The sequence below is a fragment of the Heterocephalus glaber genome, unplaced genomic scaffold, assembly GCF_053883595.1.
Source record: "Heterocephalus glaber isolate CG9 unplaced genomic scaffold, H.glaber_assembly_v1.0 deba00001472, whole genome shotgun sequence".
Lineage (NCBI taxonomy): Eukaryota > Metazoa > Chordata > Mammalia > Rodentia > Bathyergidae > Heterocephalus > Heterocephalus glaber.
Window position 1 is genome coordinate 24,381,595 of NW_028258315.1, and position 14,985 is coordinate 24,396,579.

General features: G+C 38.3%; 1 pseudogene; it reads right to left on the reverse strand.

The window, feature by feature from the left end:
- Positions 1-771: 771 nt before the first annotated feature.
- LOC147826240 (eukaryotic translation initiation factor 4B pseudogene) lies at positions 772-12,442 on the reverse strand (annotated as a pseudogene).
- Positions 12,443-14,985: the final 2,543 nt, after the last annotated feature.

Consider the following 14,985-nt stretch of genomic DNA (forward strand, 5'->3'; position numbering starts at 1 on the left):
TTCTCAGGCCTAGAGCATAAATAGCCACCCTTACTTATCCTCACTCCAGATGAACAGACAGAATATGGAGATATTGCTACAAGGAGATCAAAGTCCAGTTTCATTTTTACAGAGAAGAAAGTGAGAGGTCAGAGTCTGGGAAGGATGAAATAAGCCTGGATATGTCTACTGTCCCTTTTTATTCTCTCACCTCTATGATTCTTGCTATAAAAGAACCTACTATACCTGTACACAGTGAGATGGTGATTTGAGTGATGAGGCCCCTCCATCTCCTTGGAGATAGCTTTGAATAATTTTGAAAGGACTTCTTTCATTTGGTCAGGAGTGAGCAAAGAAACCTGAGTGTATGGACCTAAGGGTCTGGTAACACTTTAACAAAAGAGTCACAAAATTTTCAAGCAGTTATAAAATATACTAATAAGAACAAAGCATAGCCAATCTCTACGGTAGATTTGAGCTAAGAAACATGGTATTCAGTTAATTAAAGAAAGCTAGTTGGTCCGTGAAACAAGACATTTCTGCCAGAAAGGTGCATTAAGAATTTGTTTGAGTCTCCTTCTCTACAAACCGATGTGAATTGTTGAGACAGGAGATTAAGGCATGGCAAAGCTTGCTGAGAAAGTACACATGACCTGCTAATTACAAAATCCCAGGATACATGCACAAAACAGTTCCCAAAGCCTTGCACATGGACTTCAAGCAAGAACTCCAGCAGGTTTTTGATAGGATGGCCTATACCTGATGTCAGTCTGAAGAGCAGGTGATATAGAAAAGGACAGTCCACATTGAGTTTTTGCCACTGTGTTCTCTCTTGTTGTGGTGGTCCTACCATCACTTTGTAGGATGCACTTCTTTTCCTACTTTTAGTTGGCCCAAACTTGCTCTGCAGAGCCTGTTTCTTTTCCTACCTTTAGTAAAACGTTGCTATCGTTTGCACTTGACTTGACCAATTCTTTGCTTAGGACAGAAAGAATCTAGAAACCACCTCCAGAAGGAGACTCTAGCACCCCAAAACCTGGTAATATTACCATACAGTGGGAAGCCTGCTATTTACTTATGTTCAGACCAAGAATCACAGTGTAGTAACACATTTCAAATTTTTATTATGTAAATACAGTGGAACTGCAAAAATTTTGAATACAGCACATAAGAACTAATATCTATTTTAACAACTAATTACATGTATTTTTGTAATTCATTTGTAAACAAGACTTATTGACTAGAAAGAATATGGATCGGTCCAGTTAAATGATCATAAGTAATACACAAGGTAGTAAAACAACTTATTTACTTTTACTTAAAACTTAGTTACTTTTAGAGCATATTAAAAAAAGAATCACAATAGATTGCCTTATACCAGAACAATTAGACTTTTAGTGTATGGTATAGCAAATATAATAATAGGTTATTTAATCAGAATTATGACACAAAACTTTACAGATATGTAAGTGCACCTTAATTTGCTATACTTGATTTTTTAAACAATTAAAACCTAACAAAAGACAATAGAGAACACAAGAAATTAATATGACAAAAGTAAAACCTCTCAAGTTAGTGTAAATTTTACCAAGAACAGATCAATATTTTAAGAAGCTCTGTTATTATGAAACAAAGATGGCATTATCCTTGTGTTGTATTTTGCATTGTTTTATTTAAATATTTTTCTTAGAACAAAACTTCTTTGATTAAAAATGTTCTACTTAAAATACATATTATTATGACATATGATAATTTACAACAAAAACTCAGATCATTATAAAAATGATTCTATCCTGTACATAGGTTAGAGTAGTTTTAAAATAATGCTATTACTCATATTTGTGTCATAAATCATAAATGTCATATAGATGTTACAGTCATGACATAGTGACATATCACCATAGGGATGGGAAATGGGTAGAATCCTTGGCCCTTCACCTGCTACTCATTAAAAGCACAATTTGGGGCCCGGGATTTAGCTCAGTGGTTTCGCCACCTGCTGCGCAAGCGCAAGGACCCAAGTTCAATCCCCGGTACCAAAAAAAAAAAAAAAAAAAAAGCACAATTTATGTTTTCTTCTAGGACAGTCATGGACTTAAGCCACTTTTACTAAAATCAGTTAGCACTTCACTTGGGCCTACAGATCTCCAATAGTTAACTAAAAGCAGAACAAATCTTGATCTTTATTTTGTATCCTTTGTTACTATAAAACTTTGGGTTAAGTCACTTCTGGGATTTGGATATAAATACATTGATCATCTAGAGAGTGTGGATCTGTCTAGGAGCTGACCAGACAGGGCTCATTAGCTCTGAATTTATGTGCTCTAATCCTTCTTCAAGACTCCAAGGTAAGGCATTTACAGGGTTATTCAACTGTGCTCAGTAAGCTCCAGACATTGTCCTAATCATATGTTCACCCAGATTCCAGGAGCCCCACCTAACTGAATCCACTGGGAACAGAAACGCTTATTTTGTAGGAAAAGAGCCACCCCACAACAATGAGGATTCCAGACCTACGAACCCAAGGCTGAGATGATGATTGATGGGCCACAGTTAACTAGCTATTCCAAAAAGCTAGCCTCCTGCTTTTGTGTAAGAGGGCAGTCTAAGCCCTACATCGTCAGACCCTCAAGTGAGAGACCTTCCCTGTTTTTGTATTTTGTGTTTTTGATACAGGTCTCACTATGTAGTTGAAGCTGGCCTTGAACTCACTATGTAGCCTAGGCTGGCCTTAAAGTCACTGTGTTCTATAGGGAACAGGAAAGAGGATGTTATCAGAGACCCCTGCAGTGGGTTCTGGTCTCCTATGAGCCATTACATTGTCCAAGAGATAGAAAAGTGGGGAATAGACACAGAGAGAAACTTGAGAGAAACTGACCTAAGCTGCTCAGTGTGGCAAAGACAAAGATCTCCCAGAACATCCAGTGTTTATTTATTACAAGTGTGGGAAGTTGGGGGGGGGGGCTGGGCAGGCCTTGGGACACCTGCTGATAACAAGTATCAAGCAGGCAGGACTGTAGAATGAGGGCACAAGCATACCTTTGCTGAAGAGAACAAATGGTTAATTCAGAGGGGAAGAATTTAGTTGGAGTCAGTTGACCTTGACTGGGAGTGAACTCAGCCAAGCTCTGCTACTTCCAGTGTAACACAGGTGAATTATGGAGGGGCAAGAAGCTTGTACCACTATAGCCTGATAATACTGGGCAGAGGTGTATGCTACAATATGCCTCTTGACTCAGCCTCTCAAGTGCTGGTATTATAGGCTTGTGCCACAATGTCTAGCTATTTTTCTTACTATACTTTGTTAAGGGCTGGCCTTACCTTTCTCAGCTCCTCAAGCTTTATCCCTTACCATATTTCTTCTTATTTTCTTTTTTTCATTTTTTCCCATGAAGTTTATTGGTACATTTTAGGAATAAAATACGGTTACATTCATCATTGGGATGTTGTACCTTTACATGATGCATCTTGGTTCTTATTTTTTTCCCCTTCCCCTGACCTCCCTTCTCCCCCTCCACCCTTCGCTATTTCCAAAGACTTTGTTTCAATTTTTTTCCTTTTCTCATATTTTTTCTTTCCCTTCTTTCTTTTCTCCTACCCCTCCCACTTCCCCTACTCCTTTAGACCTTTTCTTCCTATTATACAGTATCAATTATACATTGTTTTAACTATAATATCAAAATTTAGAGGACATTATCACAGGTTTTGCAGAATTTAAAAGGATATAGAAAGCATATTACAAAAATCTGTTTTGAAATAAATTTGACAACTTCTAAGACGTACCTTGGAAGACAAATTAGTGAAACTGACTCTGGAGGAAATATAAAATTTGAATAGCACCTATTAAAGAAAGTATATTCCTAGCTTGAAAACAACAGGCTCATATACATTTTAACTGATGAATTATATCAAATATTTAAAGCAGAAAAAAGAAGGAACACTTCTCCCTTCATTTTAGGAAATCAATGTTGTGCTAATACTAAAACTGGATAAAGATAATAGAAGAAAAAAGTATGAACATAGATATAATTGGATAACAAAACAAACTATTAGAAGTCAGATCTGGCAGGATGTAGAAAGTGCTTTTGTTATAGGGATGGCAGTGTTGGTTCAGCATTGGAAGATCCATCCCCACAAGTCATCATTTTAACAGAGGAAAGGAAAAAGCCATATGATCCTGTCAGTAGTTGCAGAAAAAGTATTGAACTAAATTCTACAGCTATTCATGGTAAAAGCTATCAGGAGAGTAGAAGTAGAATAGAACCTTCTCAACAGATGAAAGACATGTACTCCTTACTTCCAGCAAAAATGGCTTATATGAATGGAAAAGATACAATGCTTTCTCCCTAAGGTGGGGAACAAGGCCAGATATGCCTATTCTTCATCTGTCCATTAAACTTTGAAACGTAGGCTCAAATCAAAATAGTCTGGCAATAAAATGACACAGTTAGCATAAGATTGGCAAGGTAGAAGTAAAATCTTTATATGTAGATGAAATGATCACGTACAGAGAAAATTCTGAGAAATCTCTGGGAGCCCCTGGAACTGTATTTGAATTTAGCAGGATTAGAAAACACAAGGTATATATAAAAATTCAGGTCTATGTATGTATACTTGCTATAAATGAAGAATTGGATATTGAAATTGAAAAGTTATGTAGGAGTACAAAGGACCTAGAAAAGATAAAAAGAAAGAAAAATAGTGTTGGAAAACATTTAGTACCTAATTTTAAGACTTCCTCTAAAGCTACAGTGATCAAGGCAGTGTTGGTGTAAGGAAAGACATATAGATCATTGGAATAAAACAGAAAATCTAGAAATAGAACCTCACATATATGGTCCACTGAGTTTTGAAAGATTATTTAACATTAATATTTTATAGAACATAAATTCAATTCAAGAGCAAAAGAGTGTTTTCAGCAAATGGTACTAGAACACCTGGTATCTGTATGTAAAAAATTAACCTTAACCCTTTATTTCCATACATAAAGATAACTTGAAAGGATCTATGAACCTAAATATGAAAGACTAAAACTATAAACTTTAAGAAGAAATTATAAGGGAAAATGTTCATGAATTTCGGGTAGGCAAGAATTTCCTAGGATACAAAGAACATAATGTATAAAAGAAAAAAATTGATAAATGAGATCCCATCAAAATTTAGAACTTTAAATGACATTGTTAAGAAAATGAAAACTAGTCCTTAAACAGACAATATTTATAATACATATAATCTATGACCAGAATATATAAAGAACACTTACAGCTCATTAACAGACAACCCAATTAAGAAGTAGACACAAGAAGATGATAAGTAGCCAGTACAGCACAAGGAAAGGTGTGCAACACTAGAATCAGAAAAATACTAATCAGTACAATAACAAGATCATATTATACACTTATTAGGGAGATGAAGTTAAAAGTTTTAAAACAACAAATGTCAGCTTAGGTGTGAACCAGTTAGAATTTTCGAATACTACTAAAGTGAATGTAAAATGATAAAATCATTTTGGAAAACAATATAGAATGTTCTTGTATTACTGTTAAGAACCAACAATTCTGTTCTTAAATTTTTATTTAAGAGGAATGAAAACACATGTTCACAATAGATTTGTACATACAAGTTGACTATCCCTTATCTGAAATTCTTGGGACCAGAAGTGTTTCAGATTTTGGTTTGAAACCCACTTGATCTTCAAAGAGGATGGCTACTCCTGCTTTTTTTCAGGTTTCTGTCATATGGGGTATTGTTTTCCACCCATTAACTTTCAGTCTATGAGTTTCTTTTTGAATTAAGTGTATTTCTTGTACACGGCATATTGTTGGATCTTGCTTCTTAACCCATTCTGCCAGTCTGTTTCTTTTGGTTGGTAAATTGAGACCATTAACACTAATGGTTATAACTGATACTTATTGACATATCATTGTCATGACTTTTTCTTTTTGTTGGATTCTCCCCCTTTGCTTTTAATTTCTTGTCATGCCTGGTGGATTCATTCTGTTGGGCTTCCTGGGGTTGTGTTCCTCATTGTCTTTTACTAGGATATTGTTTAAAATTTTTTAGAGTGCTGGTTTGGTATTCATGAAGTTCCTAAGGTGCTCTTTGTCATGAAAGTATCTTATTTCTCCATCAATTTTGAAAGATTTGCAGGGTACATCAATCTGTGTTGGAGGCTGTTTTCCTTTAGGGCTTATGTCACTCCAAGCTCTTCTTTCCTTGAGGGTTTGTGTTGAGAAGTCTGCTGTGATTCTGATGGGCTTTCCTTTGTATGTGATTTGTTTCTTTTCTCTCACTGCTTGTAGAATTTTGTTCTTCTGTTAGATTTCTGGAATCCTAACTATTATATGCCTATGTGCAGATTTTTTTGGTTAAGGCTAGCTGGAGTCCTATATGCCTCACTTATCTGTATGTCAAGTTCTTTTTCCCTCCTTGGGAAATTTTCTGCCATCACTTCTGTGAGCAGTTTTTTTATGTCATCTGCACTCTCTCCTGTTTCTTCATTGACTCCAATCAGTCTTATGTTATTCTTTGCATTGTCTAGCAGCTGCTGGATTGATTTCTCATGTCCCCTTACAATTTTAAAGCAATTTTTCTTTTCCTGGTCACTAATTGCAATCTTGTCTTCTATATGTGAAATTCTATCCTCACATTGGTCCAGTCTGCTGTTCAGACTTTCGAGAGAGTTTTTAATCTTCCAGAAATCTGTTTGCATCTGTTTTATGGATTCCATTATTTTTCTTTGTTGGGATTCCATCATGTTCCTCAGATCCTCTATTTTTTTTTTAATCTATGTCCTCTCTAGATTTATTAATCATGTCTTGCACTATGGGCACAATCTGTGCTGTTATCGGAGAAATTATTTCTGATTTCATTATTTCCAGATCCTCTTTTGTTGCCATTTAAGAGAGTCCAGGTGGTTGAATATCAGAGTGTTCCATGTCATTTCCCTTTGGGGTTGCTTTAGGTGATCTGAAAGTCTGGTTTTGAGACTTGTTTAAATTTCTTCTCATTTCGACGTGGGTGGGGGTGTGGTTCTGGTGGCACCCGCATGCTCACCTCCTCTGCGCTAGGGAGGTGGTGATGGGGGTAGGGCAGCTGGGAAGCCTTCTCCTGGTTGCTGGGAGTGGCTCACCTCCTCTCTTTCTTCTTATTTTCTAATGAAGTGTTTCTTGTTAATTTATACTTTAGTTTTAATTTCCATTATTACTAAAAAATAAAAATGGCCCAAGCTAGCCAGTAACAGATTTAAGTATTGTACATTTATCCAGGAAAAATTACATAAGCCATATTTGGGGGGGTTGAGCCCAAATTTTTGTTTCCAAATCTTACAAGGCTTTCTTGAGAAAACAAAATGATTTTTAAAGTGTATTTTTAAGTACCTAATTTAAGCAAGTACTAGACTGGTAAACAATAGCTGTTTGCCTCTTAGACAGAACCAAGCAAGCTTTTCAGCATCTCCTAAAACTACTAGCATTTAACAAAATAAATAAACCTATTAGCAGACCAGTTAAGTAATAACTATAACCTTTGGAGCAAAAGGTATTTTCTTGTAATTGGTTGTTGCCAAAATATTGAGTGAGGTGTCCTTATACAAATTATTGATATCTTAAAATGATGAACAAGTGCAACCCTCAGTTATTTTGAAACATCATATAAAGCTCATTTTGTAAACTTGTTAATCTATAATAACAAAAGTTTCCATTTCTATCATCCCTATAGAAGAGTTATTATTCTTATTATAGGATCAGATAACTTTTGATTTTATACCACAGTGTTATATATACATATATATCAACAATCTATGAAATACATTTAAAAGGTCTAGTATATCATTCTTCATAGATTTAGAAGCCAAGAATAAGTGAGTGCTAGGATGCTGCTGGGTGACCAGATTTAACTCAGTCCTGCATTCAGTCTTGCCAAAATGAGTGGAGCCCAGACAGAGAAGGAGAGACCAAAGGTCCTAGGCTCCTGTGGATCCTGTGCCTTTCCCTGCTCCAGCTAGGAACATCAGAGGTTCAGAGCATTCCATTTCAGATCCTGGAGCCCAAGGCCTGGCCCAGCCCAAAGGCAGGGCCACTGACCATGGGGCCTTGACTACCTCGAGGACCTCATAAGGCCAGGGAGTGTGGGACAAGGGACAGGCTGACATTATTCTGGGGGTACATTTGGGGTGGGTGAGGATTGGGGCAAGGCCAAGGAACTGAATCCTGGTGACAGCCTTGGGACAAGTCCTTTCTGTATTACTGTAGAGCTGCAGGATATCAATCCTCTCCTGAACTCCCTTATCCACATCCCTTTTAATTTGTATAGAGTAGGCTCAGGGTCAGTGGGTCATTGAAGTGCTCTTTGGAGGACACAGTGTGCTCCAGAAGTCCAGATCTGCTCTCTAGGATAAGTCCCATACAGTAGTGAAAAGTCTTGCTTATCTCTGAAATTGAGTTCTTACATTTTTGGAATAATGAAGGCCCAGAAAAGGAATGGACTTAAGCATGTTCCCAGAAAGATTAAATGATGGTAGACAAGTAGGTCTTCTTTTTCTTCCTATAACTTGCCATAGTCCAATTTTTAATTTTCTAATCTGTTTCATCTTTCATTGTGGATTTTTAGGAGCAGATCTTCAGGAAGCAGGTGTAAGCTCTTTTCTTCCCTAATTTATACATGGTCAGATATGTCTGGCACAGGTGTGTGTGTTTTTTTATCATTGCAATCTCATAAATCGAATTTTCTCATTATATTCTCAAAATGCTCTGGTCGACGTGTCCTCCAGAGCCATTGGAGACGTCTGGCGCCATCTACTGGCCAGTGGGGGTATATAATAATTCCACTGATGGGTGGTTGGAACAGGTTGTTGGTTATTTGCAAGCAAAACTTAACTTTTGTAAACAAGGGGCATCTGACTGACAAGACAACAGACTATAAGTAGTTTCAGGGTTCATTCTAGTGATACAAATTGTTCCAGATGACTGCATGGAAAGGGTGAAGTTGATATAAACAAGCAGCAGATGAAATTGTGCACGAGCCCCATTCTTGAAAAATTATTTCAAGACTTTTTTATTATCATAAAACCAAGAAGATAATTTATAGATAACCAGATTTCAACCTGATAGGTCTTTCACAAAGATGAATTTTACTCAATGAGCACCAGTGCACTAGAGATATGGGAATTAAGAACAAGTAAGACTGAAGCTCTTTCATGCCCAGAATGTTCACACATGCTTGTAATTCTGAAACTGTGGGAGGTGGAGGCAGAAGGATTCCAAACTGAACCAAGCCTTGACAATTTATTCACTTAGGATGACTCTGACTCATAACAAAAATTAATTGTGAAAGTCCTGGACTCAATCCCCAGTACCATTTTTTTTAAGTGTGATGCTTCTTTTGTTGGGGAGAAGAAGATATATGTTTTCTCCAGCCTCTTAAATTCTCCATCTGAGTCACTGTAAACTAGACTAACAGAAGACATATCAGCAAGAGACATGCAAACAGAAATAGAACGTTATCACACATGCATGTTGGCATCCTCAACAGATAAGAAATGCAAAGGATTGTTAAAATGTGAGCTTAGGGAACATTTAAATAGAAAAGTAAATTTTTAAAGAAGTGACAAGGAAAAGGAAAATAATTTTGAGTTTCTTGGGTGAAACCTGGTGAGATGGCAAATATATAGGAAAGTTAACAGTAGACAAAGCCTGAATTTTACAAAATTTGTTATGAAGTTTCCTCAGGGACTGCCTGCATTCTGGGAGTCTGGAGATTGACATCTGGCCTTACTGGTGAACATTGGCAGGGTGGACAATTTTATGAATCTAGGTCCTGCTTTTTGATGCAGGGGGATGGTGGAGAGCTTTTATTGTATCTTTCTTTTCTCAGCTGTTTTCAGCTCAAATACTCCATGCTCAAAGGAGCAAGGGTTAGTGGTCTGGAGACTCCCAACTACTCTGAGGGGTAAAAAAAAATTAATGAATTTTCCTAAGGTTGGCCCCAAAATTCTAGAATAAAAATAAGAGATAGGACTGATGGCCTCCTGGAAAGGGAAACAATTTGAGACACTAAATCTACTTTTCCAAGAGTAGGAAATATATTCAGGTAATGTTTGATAAATCATATATGTCAGAATAGGATGAGAAGTAAAAGGTAGAAACTTCCCTCTTACATCTCCTCTACTGCTCAACCAATTCAGATTTTACATCTTTGTCATTATGATTTCTGCTAAAGAGAGGTCCCTAGGTACTAATAACACAGGAAGTGACACGGTATTAGAAGAACACATCACAACTTTAAAACCAAACTGGAAAAGGCTCAAGAGATGGATGGAAAGGTGAGGAAGGAAAGGGAAAGGGGATGAAGAAAAGGAAATTAAGATATGTTATGTATATGTACCAACTCCACTCAAGGAGTGTAAACATTAAGTACTTCAAATATGCACTCATAAAAGAAATACTGAAAAAATAAAGCTGCAGACTCTGTCTCTGACTACATTGGTGATTCCCTGCTTACTTCAGTACTTTAAAGGATGCAGAATTATGCAAAGGAATTGCATTTTTGAAAAATGGAACATCTTCAGAACATGGTAAGTTTCATTTTGTCCAGAGAGGTTTGATTTATTCTCAAATGTTCCAGGGTGGAAAGTGATTAGGAGAATGCATAGGATACAGAGGTCTATGTTGTAGAGTCCTCTCCCTCGTTTCCATCTTCACCACTCATGGAGAGAGCAGCTTACCTGCTTGCAGAACTGAACTTGGAGGCTGGATTTTCCTGTTTTCCTTTGCACAAGTGCAGAGCTGGAGTCTTGATTCTCTTTGCCCTCCTTCCTATCTACCTCCTTCTAGTGATTTTTTTTTCTCTGTCTCCTGAATTATGACAGGAGTTCTCAGGTTAGCCTTTTTGGATACACACCCCATCCATTTTATTTGCAATTTTCCTTATTGGTCTTTCTTCAGGTGGCTGAGTTGGAGCTACCTTCCAAGCCACTACCATCTCTAGGAGATTTCTGCTCTGTGCCAGAGCTCTGAGATGGAGCAGGATGGTGCTTTACCACCCATTCTCCTTTGGTGGGGTGGCTGGCATTACCTTTAGAAGCTGACCACCTTTGGGGAAGCTTAGAAATTGGAGAGTGACAATCTTCCACCTTACCGAGTATTTGATTTTCTAGAGACTTCTTTTTCTTCTTTATGCATTTTTGCCAGGTGGGCCTGAGGTTCCAGTCTTCAGTGATTCACTTTTCCTTCCTGTACCTGAGTTTCTTCCCTTTGCCAGCCTGACCGCCATTCTAGTTTTGGATTATCTGGCCCCCACGAAGATCTCTCCTGCTCCTTCTGCATCCATTCCTCCACTTCTCTTTCCCTAGCAGCTGTGTCAACAGGCTTTACCCCTCTAAAGATGGAAGGTGCTCGACTGGGCTGGAAGGGGGTGGTGGAAGAATCGTTTTCCTTAGGAGTACTCCCAGGTTTCAGATTCAGTCTGGGTCTGTGGGGCAGACCTCTACAATTGCACCAAGAATTGTCTTAGTAATCATCTCTGGAGCCCCATGAGCTGTCAGCATATGGGTCATCACCATGGTCTCCACCTCCTTTGTAGTAATTATCTCTATGGCACTCACTATGGAGGGCTCTTCTGCCATTGCCTATTCTGGAATCACAGTCTCTATCAGAGTCTCTGCTGCCTTGGTGGCCCTAATGATCCCGGCTCCTATATGGATTCATAGGCCAGGATAGGCCATTCTGATACCCACCACTATCTGAATCATAACAGTCTTGATACTTGCATCCAAAGCCATCATCACTGCTTCTGGGTGGGCTGTCATCATCAAAACTGTCTGTGGCAGGTCGGGCCCTCCAGTCTGTGTCTGTTTTGTCAGGCTCCTGTGTGCTGTCTTGCTATGCTTGATCAGCTAATCCAACTCGAACTATTCTTTTGCCTAGACACAGTTTATTGAGACTCAGGGCACAGAGCAGGGAATCCAAGTTCCCAAACTGAACAGAACCAAAACCTTTCTACCTTTTTGGATTGCAGGGGTCACATGGTAAATGCACCACCCTGATATTTAATCCTCTAAAGAAGTTCTTAACCAAATCTTTGATCAGATCTTTGGGAAGGTTCCCAAGAAAAGCAGGGTAGGGCAGAGACTTGGGCAGACAGCTCCAGTCGACACTGGGTTCCTGAGCAGCACATGGAGCGGTGGCAAGGACAACATGGTCAGTTCCAGGAACCCCATACACATCCTCATCCCCACTCTGCCATCTGGCTGAAACATCCTCTTCCCAGTCATCTGTTTCATCAGCCCAGCTGATTGATTTGAGGCCATAAGTGCTTCTTCCTCTATCAATGCCTCTGCTGTCATCCAGAAAGTCTGTTAGGGAGATAGTTTCCCCTTCCTATTCTCTTTTGATGAGGTCGCTATGTTGGGAGAGGGAGAGAGAACACAAAGGCTACATTTAAAATAATGTTTATAGTGCAACATACGTGTTATACCTGTTACATATGACCATATTTTATTAAAAGCCAGACTTTTATATATTAATATATATTATATGCTATTTATAGTACATAATATATAATGCATTATATCAAACACATGCATATCCACATATTGTATATGTAAATGCAAGCTTAGTTCTGTATATACTACATTATTATTTGAGATACAGTTTTCTCTCCCCCATCGATAAATTGAAAACTTGGATAGTTCCATTACCAATTGGAAAAATCAAGCTGTGGAGCAAACATACAGAGCTGATACAATGCCGACTATAATAAAGAAATAAGAATATATTTACAGAACTTTAATGAAATATATGAAATCACTTTCTACATGAGCAGGACTGATATGTAAAAAGATTTTTCATCTACTTAGCAACTGTCTTCACCTCCAACACAAATATGATCAAATTGTAAGTAAGCCTAGTTGGCAGCTAACTGGTTTTACCCACTTTTATAATTTTGAGAGTCTTCCTTGTGCAGTGGCTTATGTGTATGCTAACTATTCTGGGAAACCAGCCCTTATCTGACAACAATGCAGCACAGAAATGATTAGCAAATTAACTTCAAACTGAGGTATTGACTCAGTATGGTACACATAGCATATATACATATATATATAGCATATGTACATATATGTATAAAATCTATATTTACAAATTTGGCTTATCCTGTGAATACAACTGAAGACTGACATTACAAAGTAAATTGTTGAATCACCTCCTCAGCACATTTAAGGAAAGAAATCACAGGATGCTCGCAGTGAATGCAACTAACTCATTGGTGAAATTCAATGCCCATTGATGACTGGGCTCTTTGGAAACAAAAGTCACCAACTGTAAAGGAAAATATGGTCACCCTAAGTTTGAAACTTAATCAGAAAAAAGAAAGTGAAAATGCCACGCATATAACAGGAGAAACATTGGCTATAGTCTCCTAGAAATTAATAAGGATCTAAGAACCTAAATATGTTAGTTATTGTTCTCTCACTGCTGAGACAAAATACCCGACATTCAAAGACAAAGGGGAAAGGGTTTATTAGATCACAGTTTCAAGAGGTTTCAATCCATAATCAGCTGGCTCCGTGGCAGGGTGGCTTGGCAGAGGGGCAACAGTTCATGGTGGCAAAAGACAGCAAAAGCAACAGGGGACCTCAACAGTATCTTTCTGTCCCTTTTGTCTTACTCTGACTACTTAGGTGGGTATTACTGACCTTCTTAAACCTAGTGTTCGCCTGCCTAGCCTTGCACCATGAATCACACATTCTATATTCAGCCCCCTCAGAAAAAGCCCCACCTATGAATGCATGACGCTTTGGGCAGACATCTAGACACAAGCCATAACATAGAGTTTAAAAATTATTAAACTCCAGTAAATCAGAGGTAAATCACAGAAACCCAAAGGGTCTTAGACATAAACCTTTACAAAGAAAACATGAACAAGTAAAACTCCCAAACTCATTAGTGAAAATGGAGAAACAGAAATTGGGTGCACAATTAGGTACCATTTCAAATCCATCAGTTGGGAAAAAATTATATACATACAATCAAGAAGACGTGGAACACTGGTTGTTCTATTGCTGCTGGAAGAGTAGGGAGAGGCAAAATTGCATTCTCTGTAGGATCTAGGAACATGGCACATGCATCTCAAACATCAGCACTTTCTCTTCAAGGTCCTAGTCTCTATATGATGTGTCTTCCCACAGGGTTCAAGGCAGAATTTTGTGACCAAAAGCACCAATATTTCTGTAGCAAAACCTATATTCAAAGTACATGGGATAAAGTAGGACTCCAGATAACTTCACATCAGTGGAGTTCAGGTGAGTCCCCTGGGACAGACAGACTCAAAGGAAGGGTGGGGGGCAATCCGAGGACACTGCCTCTTGGTGTTCAGACATAGTGAAATTCCTTCCCTTCACTTGCAGGCAGGGCCTGAGAATTGCTTCTGACCCCTGCAGTATGGCACAAATGTTAGGATATGAATCCTGTGACAGTGATTGATTATTTATACACATTATTTATCTCACTGACACATTCCCTATGGAGGCTCCTTCTAAGCTCATGCTTGAGAAATACTCGGCCACGTGTAAGCTTATGTGCAAAGAGCTGACTGGAGACCCTGGAGTCAGGGCAGCCTGGAGCCACAGCCAGCAAGAAACCAGGACCCTCTAACCTGCAACCCAAGGGAAATGAATCCTGCCAGCAACCTAAGTGAGTGTGGGAGGTTTTCTTTTCCAGGCAAGAGTCAGGATCAGAACACAGCCCAGCTACACCTTCACTGCAGCCTCCTGAGGCTCTAAACAGAGGTCCCCTGAGCTGCACCCAGGTTCCTGACTCACAAAGATGAGATATTTGAATTGTTTTAAGACACTGAATTTTGCTATTTTGTTGGTAACAATAAATGAGTACTACAGCCAGCAAAACAGTTCAAGTTCAGGTCTCATGCAGGAAAAATAATCAAAATAAAACTCCGTTTTCACAGATTTTGCATTTTGTAGTTATGGGAAAAAGTTATAGAAATAAACCA